We start from the raw sequence: 12,543 nt of genomic DNA, 5'->3' as shown, positions 1-12,543 counted from the left end.
TTCTAAAATATCCGTAATGGTTAAGCTTAATCTGTTATACAATATTGTGCGAACCGCAGGCTGCGCGACTATTTGATTCGGTCCGCACGCTCGCCTTCGCTGCAGTTTGACGACCGGTGACTTAAGAGTCAGTTGCCCTTTTCTCACCACATAGATGTTTTACACAAACCATTTTGTAATTGGTTCTGAGCTTCTTATGCTTTTAGTAGACTTTAAACAACAGCATCACCTGCAAACAATCTAAGAGTGCTGCTCAGATTATCTCCTCAATCGTTTATCTAGATTAGGAACAGCAGAAGGCCTATAATTCGGCCGATTTCACTTCTGTTGTATTCGATTACTTTCTGCCGATTACAGAATACTGTGACATTTCTGACAGGAAATCACGCATCCAGTCGAACAACTGCAAAGAAACTCCATAGGTACGCAATTTAATTAAAAGACAGCTGTGAGGAACGCTGTCAAAAGCATTCTGGAGATTTAGAAATGTGGAATCAACTTGAGATCCCCCGTCGATAGCAATCATTACGTTGCCTGAAAAAAGGCCAGTTGTATTTCACAAGATCGATATTTTCTGAAACCGTGCTCTGTGCCAATAGACCATTTCCTTAAAGATAATTAATTATATTTGAACATAGAATACGTTCCAAAATCAAACCTTAAAGCTGTCAGTGGTATAGGTCTGTAATTCAGCGGATTAAATTCAGTTTCTCTTCTTCTGTATTGCTGTTAAATGTGCACCTTCCTAGTGCTTATCTTTTATCGAACGAGCTATTGAATATGATTCATAAATATGGGGCTATTACACCATCATATTCCGGGAAATACCTAAATTGTATACATTTTGGACTGGAAGACTTCCCGTTATTAAGTGATTTATATTTCTATCCTCCTCCCCCCATGAACCATGGACCTTGCCGTTGGTGGGGAGGCTTGCGTGCCGCAACGATACAGATGGCCGTACCGTAGGTGCAACCACAAAGGAGGGGTATCTGTTGAGAGGCCAGACAAACGTGTGGTTCCTGAAGAGGGGCAGCAGCCTTTTCAGTAGTTGCAGGGGCAACAGTCTGGATGATTGACTGATCTGGCCTTGTAACATTAACCAAAACGGCCTTGCTGTTGTGGTACTGCGAACAGCTGAAAGCAAGGGGAAACTACAACCGTAATTTTTCCCGAGGGCATGCAGCTTTACTGTATGGTTAAATGACGATGGCGTCCTCTTGGGTAAAATATTCCGGAGGTAAAATAGTCCCCCATTTGGATCTCCGGGTGGGGACTACTCAAGAGGACGTCATTATCAAAAGAGAGAAAACTGGCATTCTGCGGATCGGAGCGTGGAATGTCAGATCCCTTAATCGGGCAGGTAGGTTAGAAAATTTAAAAAGGGAAATGGATAGGTCAAAGTTAGTTATAGTGGGAATTAGTGAAGTTCGGTGGCAGGAGGAACCAGACTTCTGGTCAGGTGAATACGGGGTTATAAATACAGAATCAAATAGGGGTAATGCAGGAGTAGGTTTAATAATGAACAAAAAATAGGAGTGCGGGTAAGCTACTACAAACAGCATAGTGAACGTATTATGGTGAAAAAAAAAGACACGAAGCCCATGCCCACTACAGTAGTACAAGTTAATATGCCAACTAGCTCTGCAGATGACGAAGAAATCGAAGAAATGTATGATGAGATAAAAGAAATTATTCAGGTAGTGAAGGGAGACGAAAATTTAATAGTCATGGTGACTGGAATTCGACAGTAGGAAAAGGGAGAGAAGGAAACATAGTGGGTGAATATGGATTGGGGCTAAGAAATGAAAGAGCAAGCCGTCTGGTAGAATTTTGCACAGAGCATAACTTAGTCATAGCTGACACTTGGTTCAAGAATCATAAAAGAAGGTTGTATACATGGCAGAATCCTGGAGATACTAGTAGGTATCAGACAGAGATTTAGGAACCAGATTTTAAATTGTAGGACATTTCCAGGGGCAGATGTGGACTCTGACCACAATCTATTGGTTATGAACTGTAGATTAAAACTGAAGAAATTGAAAAAAGGTGGTAATTTAAGGAGATGGGACCTAGATAAACTGACTAAACCAGAGGTTGTACAGAGTTTCAGGATGAGCATAAGGGAACAATTGACAGGAATGGGGGAAAGAAATACAGTAGAAGAAGAATGGGTAGTTCTGAGGGATAAAGTAGTGAAGGCAGCAGAGGATCAAGTAGGTAAAAAGACGAGGCCTAGTAGAAATCCTTGGGTAACAGAAGAAATATTGAATTTAATTGATGAAAGGAGAAACTATAAAAATGCTGTAAATGAAGCAGGCAAAAAGGAATACAAACGACTCAAAAATGAGATTGACAGGAAATGCAAAATGGCTTAGCAGGCATGGCTAGAGGACCAATGTAAGGATGTGGAGGCTTATCTCACTAGGGGTAAGATAGATACTGCCTACAGGAAAATTAAAGAGACCTTTGGAGAAAAGAGAGCCACTTGTATGAATATCAAGAACTCAGATGGAAACCCAGTTCTAAGCAAAGAGGGGAAAGCAGCAAGGTGGAAGGAGTATACAGAGGGTCTATACAATGGCAATGTACTTGAGGACAATATTATGGAAGTGGAAGAGGATGTAGATGAAGATGAAATGGGAGATACGATACTGCGTGAAGAGTTTGACAGAGCACTGAAAGACCTGAGTCGAAACAAGGCCCCGGGAGTAGACAACATTCCATTAGAGCTACTGACGGCCTTGGGAGAGCCAGTCCTGGCAAAACTCTTCCATCTGGTGAGCAAGATGTATGAGACAGGCGAAATACCATCAGATTTCACGAAGAATATAATAATTCCAATCCCAAAGAAAGCAGGTGTTGACAGATGTGAAAATTACCGAACTATCAGTTTAATAAGTAACAGCTGCAAAATACTAACACGAATTATTTACAGACGAATGGAAAAACTGGCAGAAGCCGACCTCGGGGAAGATCAGTTTGGATTCCGTAGAAATGTTGGAACACGTGAGGCAATACTAACATTACGACTTATCTTAGAAGAAAGATTAAGAAAAGGCAAACCTACGTTTCTAGCATTTGTAGACTTAGAGAAAGCTTTTGTCAATGTTGACTGGAATACTCTCTTTCAAATACTAAAGGTGGTAGGGGTAAAATAAAGGGAGCAAAAGGCTATTTACAATTTGTACAGGCACTAGATGGCAGTTATAAAAGTCGAGGGGCATGAAAGGGAAGCAGCGGTTGGGAATGGAGTGAGACAGGGTTGTAGCCTCTCCCCGATGTTATTCAATCTGTACATTGAGCAAGCAGTAAAGGAAACAAAAGAAAAATTCGGAGTAAGTATTAAAGTCCATGGAGAAGAAATAAAAACTTTGAGGTTCGCCGATGACATTGTAATTCTGTCAGAGACAGCAAAGGACTTGGAAGAGCAGCTGAATGGAATGGACAGTGTTTTTAAAGGAGTATATAATACGAACATCAACAAAAGCAAAACAAGGATAATGGAATGTAGTCGAATTAAGTCGGGTGATGCTGAAGGAATCAGATTAGGAAATGAGACACTTAAAGTAGTAAAGGAGTTTTGCTATTTGGGGAGCAAAATAACTGATAATGGTCGAAAGTAGAGAGGATATAAAATGTAGACTGGCAATGGCAAGGAAAGCGTTTATGAAGAAGAGAAATTTGTTAACACCGGGTATAGATTTAAGCGTCAGGAAGTCGTTTCTGAAAGTATTTGTATGGAGTGTAGCCATGTATGGAAGTGAAACATGGACAATGAATAGTTTGGACAAGAAGAGAATAGAAGCTTTCGAAATGTGGTGCTACAGAAGAATGTTGAAGATTAGGTGGGTAGATCACGTAACTAATGAGGAGGTATTGAACAGGATTGGGGAGAAGAGAAGTTTGTGGCACAACTTGACTAGAAGAAGGGATCGGCTGGTAGGACATGTCCTGAGGTATCAGGGGATCACAAATTTAGCATTGGAGGGCAGCGTGGAGGGTAAAAATCGTAGAGGGAGACCAATAGATGAATACACTAAGCAGATTCAGAAGGATGTAGGTTGCAGTAGGTACTGGGAGATTAAGGAGCTTGCACAAGATACACTCCTGGAAATTGAAATAAGAACACCGTGAATTCATTGTCCCAGGAAGGGGAAACTTTACTGACACATTCCTGGGGTCAGATACATCACATGATCACACTGACAGAACCACAGGCACATAGACACAGGTAACAGAGCATGCACAATGTCGGCACTAGTACAGTGTATATCCACCTTTCGCAGCAATGCAGGCTGCTATTCTCCCATGGAGACGATCGTAGAGATGCTGGATGTAGTCCTGTGGAACGGCTTGCCATGCCATTTCCACCTGGCGCCTCAGTTGGACCAGCGTTCGTGCTGGACGTGCAGACCGCGTGAGACGACGCTTCATCCAGTCCCAAACATGCTCAATGGGGGACAGATCCGGAGATCTTGCTGGCCAGGGTAGTTGACGTACACCTTCTAGAGCACGTTGGGTGGCACGGGATACATGCGGACGTGCATTGTCCTGTTGGAACAGCAAGTTCCCTTGCCGGTCTAAGAATGGTAGAACGATGGGTTCGATGACGGTTTGGATGTACCGTGCACTATTCAGTGTCCCCTCGACGATCACCAGTGGTGTACGGCCAGTGTAGGAGATCGCTCCCCACACCATGATGCCGGGTGTTGGCCCTGTGTGCCTCGGTCGTATGCAGTCCTGATTGTGGCGCTCACCTGCACGGCGCCAAACACGCATACGACCATCATTGGCACCAAGGCAGAAGCGACTCTCATCGCTGAAGACGACACGTCTCCATTCGTCCCTCCATTCACGCCTGTCGCGACACCACTGGAGGCGGGCTGCACGATGTTGGGGCGTGAGCGGAAGACGGCCTAACGGTGTGTGGGACCGTAGCCCAGCTTCATGGAGACGTTTGCGAATGGTCCTCGCCGATACCCCAGGAGCAACAGTGTCCCTAATTTGCCGGGAAGTGGCGGTGCGGTCCCCTACGGCACTGCGTAGGATCCTACGGTCTTGGCGTGCATCCGTGCGTCGCTGCGGTCCGGTCCCAGGTCGACGGGCACGTGCACCTTCCGCCGACCACTGGCGACAACATCGATGTACTGTGGAGACCTCACGCCCCACGTGTTGAGCAATTCGGCGGTATGTCCACCCGGCCTCCCGCATGCCCACTATACGCCCTCGCTCAAAGACCGTCAACAGCACATACGGTTCACGTCCACGCTGTCGCGGCATGCTACCAGTGTTAAAGACTGCGATGGAGCTCCGTATGCCACGGCCAACTGGCTGACACTGACGGCGGCGGTGCACAAATGCTGCGCAGCTAGCGCCATTCGACGGCCAACACCGCGGTTCCTGGTGTGTCCGCTGTGCCGTGCGAGTGATCATTGCTTGTACAGCCCTCTCGCAGTGTCGGGAGCAAGTATGGTGGGTCTGACACACCGGTGTCAATGTGTTCTTTTTTCCATTTCCAGGAGTGTAGATTAGCATGGAGAGCTGCATCAAACCAGTCTCAGGACTGAAAACCACAACAACATTTCTACCCTACACCGAGAGTATCTACTTCCAAGCTACCCGTATCGGCAGCCAGTCTCACTTCGAATCCTGGAATATTTACTTCGTTATCTTCGGTGAAAGAATTTCGGAAAGCCATTTTTAGTGATGCCGCTTTAGTGATAATGTTATTGGCAAAATTATCAATCTTGTCGCGCAATGAGTACCATTATTATGTCTTGCCGCTGCTTTAGTTCACATACGACCAGAATCTCTTTGCACTTTCCGGCAGATTTCGAGATAGACTTTCGTTGTAGGAACAAGTAAAATCCAATCTAATTAAAATCTACGCTAAATTCCAGCATCTGAAAAATATCTCCAATCTTGTAGATTTTGCATTGATTTCTATTTGGTGCTATTTTCCTTGCTTTTGCAACAGTGTCCTGACCTATTTTGTGTACCATAGGAGATCAATTTCGCCTCTTATTAATTTATTTGGTTTGTATCTCTTAATTACCGTCAATCGTATTTCTCTGGATTCAAGCTACATTTGGTCTATGCTTACACAGTTTGTTTAGAAGGAAAGAAGACTGTCTCTTAAGAAAGCGCCACAGGAATTTTTATCTGCATTTTTAAACAGATATATGGTACCGCTACGTTTATTTTTGGTGGATCTGGATGTGGTCATTCATCGCTGTATTCGTCATGATGTCCCCCATGTGTTCAGGATTATTTCTTGCTAAGAGGTCAAGTACGTTACCGCAGCCATTTACACTTCGAGTGGGCTCCAGAAGAAACTGGTCAAAATAATTTTCAGACAGGACATTTAATACAATTTCGGACGCTGTTTTATTCCTTCCATCGATCTAAATATGTGTCTTCACGATCATATCGATTGTACACACACCAAAAAATTTTTTCATCAACCCGATTCCCAGACCTCCTGAAGATTGACGTTGACTGTGGATATTGTAGCACAGACACAGTCCCTTCGACTGTTCAGAGATGTCACTGAACCCGCCTGAAGGTAAACAACCATACATGAGCTGCGCCTATTAGATGGAGTGGGTCCGAAAGCCGATCACTTCCAGTCATTCCACCAGGAAAGAGGTACACTGGTCGTGTAGTCCGTAGTTCAACCATGCCTAGACGGTCAATACTGCGGCCCGGTCGCGTCCGCATTGTTACTTTGTGCCAGGAAGGGCTCTCAACAAGGGAAGTATCCAGCCGTCTCGGAGTGAACCAAAGCAATGTTGTTCGGACATGGAGGAGATACAGAGACACAGGAACTGTCGATGATATGCCTCGCTCACGCCGCCCAACGGCTACTACTGGAATGAATGACCGCTACCTACGGATTATGGCTCGGAGAAACCCTGAGAGCAACGTCACCAAGTTGAATAATGCTTTTCGTGCAGCCACAGGACGTCGTGTTACGACTCAAGCTGTGCACAATGAGCTGCATGATGCGCAGCTTCACCCCTGACGTCCATGGCGAGGTCCATCTTTGCTACCGCGATACCATGCAGCACGGTGGAGGTGGGCCCAATAACATGCCGAATGGACCACTCAGGATTGGCATTACGTTCTCTTCACCGATGAGTGTCGCATGTGCCTTCAACCAGATAATCGTAGGAGACGTGTTTGGAGGCAACACAGTGAGGCTGACCGCCTTAGACACACTGTCCAGCGAGTCTAGCAAGGTGGAGGTGCCCTGCTGTTTCGGGTTGCATTAAGTGGGGCCGACGTACGCCGCTGGTGGTGATGGAAGGCGCCGTAACGGCTATACGATACGTGAATGCCATCGTCCGACCGAGAGTGCAGCCATATCGGCAACATATTGGCGAGGCATTCGTCTTCATGGACGACAATTCGCGACCCAATCGTGCACACCTTGTGAATGACTTCCTTCAGGATAACGACACCGCTCGGCTAGAGTGGCCAGTATGTTCTCCAGACATGAACCCTATCGAACATGCCTGGGATAGACTGAAAAGGGCTGTTTAAGGACGATGTGACCCACCAACCACTCTGAGGGATCTACGCCGAACGCCGTTGAGGAGTGGGACAATCTGGACCAATAGCGCCTTGATGAATTTGTGGATAGTATGCCACGACGAACACAGGCATGCATCAATGCAAGAGGACGTGCTACTGCGGGTTAGAGGTATCGGTGTGTACACCAATCTGGACCACCACCTCTGAAGGTCTCACTGTATGGTGGTACAGTATGCAATGTGTTGTTTTCATGAGCAATAAAATGGGCGGAAATGATGTTTATGTTGTTCTCAATTCCAATTTTCTGTAAAGGTTCCGGAACTCTCGGAACCGAGTTGATGCAAAACTTCTTTTGATGTGTGTAGGTTTCCGAGCGGTTCTAGGCACTACAGTCTGGAACCGCGCGACCACTACGGTCGCAGGTTCGAATCCCGACTCGGGCATGGATGTGTGTGATGTCCTTAGGTTAGTTAGGTTTAAGTAGTTCTAAGTTCCAGGGGACTGATGACCTCAGCAGTTAAGTCCCATAGTGCTCAGAGCCATTTGATTTTGTGTACGTTTATGTCGCCACCAACTGTGATTATATGAGCGGGGTACCTATTTGAGATGATACTCAAGTTTTCTTTGAACTGCTGAGAAGACTCGGGGATCGGTAAATAGAACCAATTATTAACTCACTCCGGTTGTCAGGTATGACCTCTTCCCATACTAACTACCAGCATCTATTCACTTTCGCTAGTGGTAAACTACAGATGACAACAATAAGAATTTCATCATCCACTGTGTCTGATCCGTTCTTTCTGAACACCGTTAGGTCCTTTGCAAAAGTTGGGGCTAAAGGTATCTCCGGCTGAAGCCAGCTTCAATGAAGATTTGAGCTTCAGTGCTTTTTATTAGCGCTAGGAGATCTTGTTCTTATCTAGCACAGGTACCACAATATACTGCTACAATGCTGTTTGCTGCTATGTCTAACTTCTTTCTGTGGTCGTCCTGCACCCTTTGAGAAGCCCTTTCTGTACCTTCCTGAGACACTCTTACCTAAAAAACCACTCAGTTTGTTCCTCACAACCGCCGCTATCTGCAAGTTACATGGACGCAGAACCACCTCAGCCTCTGATTCAGACCCTCCACTCATCTCTGCACCAAAGGCCAGCATACTGCCCTGTCATCGATGGTTCATATGGGAAGATCTGCTTGAACTCACAAGCAAGACCTTCTTTACTACTGCAGACAGCCGCCAAAAACCACAGAGAAAATCTTCCTATCCACAGTGACACACACGATTAATACTCCAGCTAGCTGCACGCTGTGCTCCTCATGGAATCTGGTAGGACATGTTCCACATCTGGGGTGACTTCCTCGTTTGCACTTAGCAGGCACACTGGGCTTCTTCCCCTCTGTGGCAGCCTTACACCCGAGGAGAGCCATCACGCGCCAAACACCTGTAAATAATTCCATCTTCTGTGAATGCCCGGATCTTGCAGGCTAAGAGGCTTCCACGCAAACAGGGCAGACGACTACAGATGGCTCAGGATTTAATCACCTACTGATAGCACCTGAACCCTGTTTGCCAGACAAACCGGGGAAGCCTTGCGATTCGTCCCCTAGAAAGTCTTTCTGCTGACGGCCCCCACTCTAGCACTGGTAGCGTGTCAATCTCAATGCAGGTAATACCTTGGCCGTCTACAGTGGTGCACCAATCAGGAAACACGTGGGATGTGCTGGACGTACCTTGAATCACCATATCCGGCCCCCACCCATGGCCTCCCCCCAGAGACGCCCACTGGCAGCATCCTGTGGGACTGAAGCCAGCACCACCTGGCGCAGTGGGCGACAGGTCACCAAGTATAGATCCTAGCAAAGCATGCATGATACCTATCAATATTAATGAGGGCAGAAAATTCCATTACACGAACACACAAGATATTTATGGTTAAACTACAATTTGCACACAGAAACTTATTAATAAGTCAGTCTCGTAAAATTAACTCAATAACGAATTACAATCCTGCTGTTGCTTCTTTAGTATTGAGCTCTACAGAAAGGTTCTGGCTGGCCAAAACACATGACATAAAACTACAGTACATCAAATCAGACACACAAAGTCCTCATTGTTAACCTGCAATCAAGGAACAATAAGTAGATGAGTTCAAGTGCACAGTGATGGACACACTTTTAACTTGTCACATACGTTCATCGCGAAAAATAATTCGTCAAATAATGAAAACATGCTGATTTGATATATTGACTTCTCCTCCTCCTCCTCCTCCTTCTTGTTTTTCTTTTGTTTGTGATTTTACCCCGCAGTGTCGGCAGGGTCGGCATGGTTACAATCAGATTTCGCATGGTTAGTTCGAAGGGGTGGCCGATTGCCCTTCCAACCGCCAGCCCGTAGTCCCCAGAACGGAAACAGTGTACCCCAGCTGTCGGCGTCTAGTGTAAATCATGAAATAATGCGAACGTGCTTAGATATAGTGACTCTAGTCGAATATTTTAGTACTTACACATATTGTTAAACTAGAATCTTAAATATGTTGTATACAATATTCCTATTCAAGTAGACTCTGATTTGTGTTTAAAATATAAACGAGTTAACCCATATACTGCTGAAAGGTTAGGCCTACAAAGAAAATATAAATGCAACAGACGAATCGATCTTTCGACTTATGAATAGTGCTGCCCTCATAAAAGAATCTCAAATTGGCCTCAGAAGAGCGAAATGTCGTGTTGACGTGATTTCGAAAGTGAACTGGTATTGGAAGTAGAAATTCGGAAATCAGCTTTGAACTTATTAATTTGCCTTTACTTAACATCTGCCCTGAATATTTGGTAGGGTCGCATTCCAACAATTACAACTTTGTAAACAAAATGTATGAAATATTTTACATGGTATGTTTTATTCTGATTAATCTTCATTAACACTCCCAAAATATTTTCAAATATTTGCCTCCTGCAACACTCTGTATTTACGCTGCATCGCTCTGTGATCAAATGCTCTAGTGTCTCTTATATTTCTCTACTGTTTGTGATAAAGTAAATGATGAAACTGCAAATTTTCTATTGCACATTGGCGATTGTAGACTCACACCGTTCTTGTCGTAACTCAGAGCCTTTAAAAAGAAAAGAAAATCCTCACTCGAATAGATAAAAAGAAATTCAGAGGTAGAGACGTCGAGAACCATTTAAACTCTTTCTTCAGGCTGCAAATCAAAGCTACTCAACAATGACAAATGGAGAACTAACGATCCATGTGACTGAGTGATTACCAACTGCTGAAAAACGTCACAAATGTACTTTTCATGGAACAATGAACACAAATACATTTTCTTCCCATTGACTCAAAGGAATGATTATTTACATAACCCTTGTTCTTGATGAGTCACCCAACTGACTACTTCTATATAGAAGAAATGAGTTTTATTGTGTGGATGTTCTAGGACCTTATGCTGTGACAAGTTTTGTTAAAATCGATCAACTCATTAGCAGATTTTAATGGATAAAAATTTTTGACATAAGAAAATTTTACTGCCTAGGCTGCAATTCAGTTACTCTTAGTTTTGACGTGTCTTGTCAGTCTGGTTGTCCTTGTGACATTTTACTTTTAGTCATCAACTTCTGCACATATTGTAAGGTTGATTGTTTTATACGCCATGATTCTGTGTTCCTTTGTAAGCCAGGTTATGGAATAGCTGACAGTTCTTGTTACCGACGCATATGTTGTGCAATTGCAAATAATGAGCATTTGAAACAATTTTTACTTACGCAACTCACCATTTTCCTTCTTTATTACCCGCATCTTCCCAGTTACGGTTTACAACCTGGTTCGCTCTCTATGATGATTTTAACAGCGCACTGTCCTAGCCTTGTTGGTTCACAATTCGAATACATGGCATTTCATGACTGTTTCTATTGATCACGCTTTTCAATGCATATTCACCTCGTTTTTACTATCAGAACGACCTGAAGGTAGTTGTTGTATGTAACCGAAACTAGTCACCACGTTTCGACTGTATAATGTTGAAAAATGGCTCTGAGCACTATGGGACTTAACTACTGTGGTCATCAGTCCCCTAGAACTTAGAACTACTTAAACCTAACTAACCTAAGGACATCACACACATCCATGCCGCTCGGCCACTCTGGCCGGCTGTATAATGTAAATTGAGGTCTAGGCAGTAGGAGGTATTTTTTAGAGATTTTTATTCAAATAATTACGTTAAGACCCCTGTCTCCTACCTGACAATGTTAGGGCTCATTAGCAGAAGACGAGGATTTTCGTAAGTATGTGTTCTCTCGTTGCGACGACAGGGAAATATGAAGGAGCTGTTTCTCTGAGGACAATCACACACATAAATGCTTTGAGTAGTGCAAAGAACAAACTCAGACGTGTGGAGACACAAACGATTTCTAGTTAGAAGGCGGTTACGAGTAACTAAACATACTGGGTAGGGAGCCAAGTCTGCAATATGTCTCTTTCTTTTAAAACGTACTTCGTTCTCGACTTTCTTTGATGGAGCGCTAAAGAATTTCTATTGTAAACTACTGATTTGCAGTCACACAGTTAATCGATTCTGATTAAAATTCTCACAGCGGAAGGAGACATTACAAGGTCGAAAATCAGATGCGATCTAATTCGCAACCACATATGGTTCGTTATTAATGCGAGCAGTCTGGTTTCTTTTGCGTCGAGGTAGTATAAACCGTCAGGTGTCCGCGAAGAATTCAAATTCTTCCCAAGCACTTTCAGTAGGTTTGGTATAAGGTTATCTGCTGCTGTATTCACAAAACTTCTAATTTCGGATAAAGTTGCTAGACGCCTGGGGATATAAATTTGTCCTTGATAAACCGCTACGGGAAGATATTACGCACTGAAGAACGTGCGGATTCGGTAGCAATAGCAGTTTGCACGGTATACAATACAGCTGGCTTGTAGAATCATCCTAATATTTAGTTCGGTAATTTGCCTCTCCGCACTGATTTCTGCGGGCTTCGTACAAAACTTTG

General features: G+C 44.2%; 1 protein-coding gene across 1 annotated transcript in view; it reads left to right on the top strand.

The window, feature by feature from the left end:
- LOC126176594 (homeobox protein Nkx-2.5-like) overlaps positions 1-12,543 on the top strand; it is a 122,603-nt gene that overhangs the window by 53,118 nt on the left and 56,942 nt on the right. The window lies entirely within an intron of this gene.

Source organism: Schistocerca cancellata, chromosome 3, assembly GCF_023864275.1.
Source record: "Schistocerca cancellata isolate TAMUIC-IGC-003103 chromosome 3, iqSchCanc2.1, whole genome shotgun sequence".
Classification (NCBI taxonomy): Eukaryota; Metazoa; Arthropoda; class Insecta; order Orthoptera; family Acrididae; genus Schistocerca; species Schistocerca cancellata.
This window is presented reverse-complemented; position numbering and strand designations above follow the sequence as displayed.